General features: G+C 41.5%; 1 non-coding gene across 1 annotated transcript; it reads left to right on the top strand.

Annotated features, from left to right (window-relative positions):
- The first annotated feature begins 2946 nt into the window (after positions 1-2946).
- LOC129679106 (small nucleolar RNA SNORA17) lies at positions 2947-3083 on the top strand. The gene has a single exon (XR_008720515.1). It is a non-coding gene; the product is annotated as a small nucleolar RNA SNORA17 (small nucleolar RNA).
- The last annotated feature ends 3199 nt before the right edge of the window (positions 3084-6282 follow it).

The raw sequence follows: 6282 nt of genomic DNA, 5'->3' as shown, positions 1-6282 counted from the left end.
ACACACACACACACACACACACACACACACACACACACACACACACAAAGGTGGCAGTGACCAAGAGCCTTTGCCTCTGATTCTGGTATTTGCCCTCAGAGTTTGTTTTAAGTAACAGTAAGATTATCATCCTTTGGAAACTTATTAAAAATAGAAACCCTCAGACCGTAGGATAGGAATCAAGACTTGGAGTTGACTATTGTACTTGTTAAAGTTTGCTGGACATTGGTTAACAGGGGTTATGAAAAGTAACTCTGAAGAGAGAAAAGTACAATAGACCCATTTATGAAAGTCTGAGTATTCATGTTGACAAAAAGAAGATACCCTTCGTATCTTAAAATCAGATAACGTCTTTGAAAACTACAGGAAATAACCAATTATTATTATTTATATTTTAGGCATACTCATTTTCACAAAAGATTTCAAGAATAATGTCATTAAGCTATGTATTGAAACTCACATAAAAGAGGATAGAGGATGGTGCTACTCAGTTCAGTGAATGTAACCATGGGAGCATCCTTAAATGACTCTGTGGAAAGTGTTATCTCACCATGCTTGCTTACATTTTGTAAAATCATATCAGAGAATCACAAACGGGGTGAAGGTTTATTCTTTTGGTAGAAGAAAATATAGCAAAGGCAAAGCATAAGAAACAGTGAGATGAAGAAGAAAATAACAAGGATGACAAGAAAAAATGACTTTGAAAGAGAAAGAAAAAATTTTAAAAGTATAGGCAGTGTCTCCTGTGGGTGCCCTAGACATCAAAATGAGAAATACAGCGTTACTCAGAGGTACTCCTAAAGTCACAATAGCCACAAACCCTTGTCAGCAACTTAGCAAGACCATGATACCAAGAAAAAAAATCTACATCCACAAACTTATACTCATCCAAGTTGCAGCAATCATCTATGACAAGTCCTTGCTGGAATCTTTTTATCATGATAAACATATTTAGTATTTTAGAGAATACTAAGGAGGAAGAAAAAAAGTGTTGAGCCTGAGACATGATTTTTCTGTGGAAACCAAACAGAGAAGCAAGTTGTAATACCATCGTCCATGTGCAGAGATGGCTGTAAAGTTTTTAGGCAAGGTATAAATAAAACGCTCCCTCCAGCATTGCTTTGTAAAAGCAAAGTAAACAAACAAACAAATAAATAAATAGATGTGACTTTGTTTGATGAAGCACACATTCAAGTTAAGAACTGATAGGATTCAGCAATGGACCATCTTATTGATCTCAAGTTTGCTGAAGAGCCCAAGCACTGGGAACAGAGCCAAAAAATTTGTGCCAACAATATAGGACTAAAGACTTTCCCATTTCTATTTAGGCTGCACAAAGCTTAGGGATAAAGTACTTAATAACACAAGAGAATGGAATCCAGCCCCCCTTGACCTTAGAAGGTATTTATGGGATAGCTTCAATCAATCTATTCAAGGGATGTTAATCAGTACACTAAAATTTTCAAGTCACTGTGAGCTGAGCAGACTATTCAGTGAAATTGACGTTCTGAAAATCATAATAGCAACTGAATTATATCAATGTTGATACTCGGAAAATTAGTCTAGATTTAATTTTTTTGGGGGGTGGTGGTTTGCCACATTCTGTATCAGCAAGATAACTGCCTTAAAGTTGCCAGGCATGGACTCAGTTAACCACATACCCATCATCAGTTAATTGGACTGTTGTTTATAGAGCACTGCCATGCAGGAAGGGAGGCGAGAACAATCACAAACAGAAAACATGTCCATAATTTAATGATACTGATCTTTGAACATTTTGGCATCCTGGGTCATAATAATCACAACCATAATCAGTACAGTGGTGTAAATGATGTGTCAATGGCTCTAGAAAAAAGTAAACCACAACTGTCGCTGTGCCCTGTGTTGTTTCTTCCATCGGAGAGGTTCTTAGTTTGTTCTGCATGCGCTTATCTTCCAGTTGTAAGCTACAGGAACTAGAAATTTAACTTATCTCAGTTATCACTGTATTTGTAGCAAGTAGCGCAGGTTGATATTTATTCATTCTAAATACTTATTGAATGTGTTATAGTCATTTTCCTCATCACTGGAGGATGGAGTAGCCAAAAGCAAATTAGAAAGTGATGATCCTTGCATTCTGGCTCTAGTATACTTGTTCAAATGATGCTTCTTTGATAAATGATTTTTTTTTTATCAAGATGAGAATCCAGTGCTATCAGAATGTTGCAGTATGGCTATTAAAACGAATACTGGGGTCAGAGAACTCTTTATTTAAGGAGCACTATTAAGTTTTGATGAAGAGAGTAAGAATGAGAGCTTTTAGAAAAGTCCCATAGACAGACGCTCAAAATGGCCTATATAGAGATCTCCATATATGAAACAAGATGCATCTAGCCAGATGACGATGGAGAAGCTAACAAAACATGTGCCAGGTACCAACTACAACAGCAACAGATCTTTGTTGTTTCCTGGGATTTTGTTTTTTACTTTCCTTATAAAATGGAGCATGTCGGATGTGTACAGCGTTTTGATAAGATTACTACAGAACCAAAATAATCTCTCACACACACTTTCTCTTTCTTCCTCTCTATGCATATGTGTAAACCTCTCTTGACCCTCTCTCTGTCTCTTTCTGTCTCTGTCTCTCTGTGTCTCTCTCCTTCCCTCCCTCTCTGTGCATATGTGTGAACATCTCTCTGCCTTTGTCTCTCTCATTCTTCCCTTTCTTCATCTCTCTTCCCTGCCCCCATCACTTTGCATGTGTATTTATAATTTAAAGCTTTGGGAAGTTTACTTTTCTGTTAACTTTCGAAAAAGTCCCCTAGTTTTGTGTTGAGTTGGTGCTACATCAGAATTATCAGCTCTTTCAGTCTAAAGTCAGTCTTTCCATTTGTACAGCAGTGATGCAGTACAATAAATATGAAAGGTTCTATCTATGTGGGTTTGATAACAGAAATTAATAATAAAATATTCCCTAAGTAAAAAAGAATTCTAACTGTTGTGTCACATGTGTGTCAGTAGGTGGCAGAGAGAAAAGAGGCTATGCCTACGTTCAATTCAGTGTTCTTCCCTGTGAACATCTGAACAATGAGTAGTTAAACATTCCCTGAAAAAAAAGCAAGCCTGATGGGAGTAAGCCAGTGACTAGAAGAACCCTGCCTGGGACCACAATCTCCAGATGGCAGTGAGCCCGAGAAAGATGGTCCTCTCATGGGGCCACTTTGGGGGGCCCGGGCAAAGAGTGAGCCCAAGATGACCACCAGACTGGTGACCACGGGGCCCAGATATGGAACGAGCCTGAGATGACCACCACTTTCGGGCCATGTAGGTTTGGGGGAGCAGACCATGCCAGCGTGAACCTTACTTGGTGCCATAATGCACAAGCTGGGCATAACACTCATGGGATGACCCCAGACACTCAGAGTTCCTGGCAGCCACTAAGAGGAGCAAGTGAGTGGTGAAGAAATGGAAAAGAAAGAAAATGTGGGTACAGCGAAGAGAGGCACAACTGGAGACTCGAGGATAGTGAGGAACAACCTGATGTGAGTAGCCAGTGATCCCATCTGGGACCATGGTACGGTCCTGGTCTGTGCTGATAGTGGGGGCCTACTCTGGGTTCATGTCCCTGCAGCAACAGGGGTCTGTTACCACCAAAGGCCAGGCAGAGACCCCTGGTCTGGGCTGCTGTCCAGGGATGTGTTGATGTTTGAGGGTTGTACAGAACTAGCCCCACTCCTAGACTGGGCATCCTGGGAGAGTTGGCCCTTGGGCATGAAAGCAGAAGAGCTGACCCCACACGTGGCCAGCAGTAGGACTGAGCACAAGCATAAACTTCCTCCCCTACCCCATCACATTGTGTGGGTTCCATGTAAGCCTGCCCGGGGATATAAATATGGGAGAACTGGCCCTGCCACCCATCTCCCATGAAGTGGCGTGGACAAGGGAGAGATACCCTCCTTCCACATAGTCACTTGTAACCTGTGGCATATGGGAGACCTGGCCAGGGGGTCATGAGAGCAAAAGAACTGGCCACCTCACCAGTAGCAGCACTCAGAAGAGCAGACCCAGTACCTAGGTACCTGTACCTGTGTAGCCTAGGCACTATAGTAGAGCTGACCTTGGTGGAGGAGGAGGAGGGCACGAGTGAGACTTTTCAGGGCGTGAGCATCTGCCATGTGGTGACATGGTAAGGGAGAGATGAACCCACCCACCCCCTTTGCCCCTTGCCACCTATGGCAGGCAGAAGAACTGGCCTTGAGGTCATCAGAACTGGAGAGCTGTTCCTGCCCTTTACCTACTGCAGTATTCAGGAGAGTGGACCCTGCACCTCACCTGGGCAGCATAGTAAAGCTGGTCCTGGATGTGGGGGTTGTGGGAGAGCTGATCTGATGGCCTCTTGTCTGCTGTTTAGTGGCACAGACTGGAGAAGAGGAATAAATGCCCTTTTCCCCACCCTTGTTCCTCGCCACCCATGGCAGTCAGAAAAGCTGACCCTGAGGTCATGAGAATGGTGGGACTGGCCCTTTCCCTCACCAGCTGCAACACTTTGGAGAGCCTGCCCTGCACCTCATCTGGGTAGGAGGGTAGAGCTGGCCCTGGTTTTGAGATTGCCAGTGAGCTGCCCAAAGGACGTGGGAACAGGAGAGCCTGTAGGCTGACCAACTCAGATACCTCTCAGGACCAGATAGATGGCTTTGAGTTGGCTCACCCTAACATCTACCCCATCAAGGAACTGCTGGAGGGCATTAAGGGGTTGGTCCTACCAATCCAGAACTACAGGATCCCCATGACACAGGGCAGCAAGAGTCTCCCAGAGGAGTCCACTATTGATGGTGTAGCGGAAGCCAGAGGCTTTGAACCACACCAACACATCATTGCAAGTCATTTTTGTTCACAAAAATGAGAAAGGAACCCACGGTGGGACACACTGACACACTATAGCTTCCACGAGTTCTTTTTCTCTGTTGGAGAGAAAGGAGATTTCCAGGGCAGAGGACAGGTATGAGGGAAAGGGGAGATAAATGGAATTGGGGTAAATGATGTGAAATTCACAAAGAACCAATAAAAATTAAAAAAAAAGTATTTACTATCTTTAAAAAGAGAAATACATTAAGATTTAGTAAGAAATTTGTAATTGTTATTAAATATAATCAAAGACATATATATGTATCAAAGATATATATATATATATTTATATATATATATATATAAGTATATATACTTATATACTTTCTGATTGTTTTCTCCAGTAGCTCAAACTGACTTTGAATTTTGTGTAGCTGTGACTAGAACTCCTCATCCTCTCGCTTCTTTCTCCAAAGTGTTAGGTTTCCAGGTGTATGTTACCATGCCTTTCTTAAAATCGGGGGAATAGAGGGGAACAGTCTTCCATTAAATGCACCTGCTGTTGTTGCTTAGGACGTTAAGAGAACTTTACAAAACCATTTGTTTTAACATTCTGACGTGGCAAGTCTGAACATTTTTTAACTTTAATAAAAGATTTGTTTGACTTTTGTTGTGTGCCTGTGGGTGGATGTGCGGATACATACCCCTTTTCATGCATGAAACCCAGAGGAGGTTGTCGGTTCCTCAGAGCTGGAGTTATAGGCGCTTGTGGGATGTGTGGTTTATTACGCAGGTGACAGCATCTAACTGTTCGGCGTCGTTGTTCAGCAAGTGTTCTTTACTGGCCGTCTATCTAGCCCGTTTTTGTTGCTTCTGTGATTTTTTTCATATTCACATACAAAGTGGTAGGTTTCATCGTCACATTGTCATACTGGTGTGTAAGTTTGGATTTTTGAAATAAACCTGGATTATTTTAGAAAATAAAGTGGAGAAGCACAGTGAGCAATGATAAATTTGGAGAAAGCAGCAAATTAGAGATCTGAAGATGCTACAGAAAATTTCCTCATACCTGTAATAGAGGGTGACATTCTTCCGTACAACTAAGTGAGGTTCTGAGAGAACAGAAGTATATTAAAGATAGAAATAGCTAGAATTTTCTCAAAAAAATGATATAAGTATCTAACCCGAGATTTAACAACTTCCATCCAATTATATATGAAATGAATCAAAAAACTCCACTTAAACAACGTATTGAGAATTTAGAACACTGGTCACAAAAAATGTAGTTTAAATGACTGCAAAAGAGAGAAGACATTGCCTGCAAAATGTATGATTGTAATTACATTTAACAGGTAATCTCTCAACAGTGTGATGGAGAAATCCAGACAAATTATTTTCAGTTGGTTAGGGAAGATTGTGACCCTAGAATTCTATTTCTCAAGTTCTTCAGAAATGAAA

This window comes from Psammomys obesus, unplaced genomic scaffold (assembly GCF_907164565.1).
Source record: "Psammomys obesus unplaced genomic scaffold, mPsaObe1.curated_primary_1811, whole genome shotgun sequence".
Lineage (NCBI taxonomy): Eukaryota > Metazoa > Chordata > Mammalia > Rodentia > Muridae > Psammomys > Psammomys obesus.
Note: the sequence above shows the minus strand (reverse complement) of the source record. Positions and strands in the feature narration are given on the sequence as shown.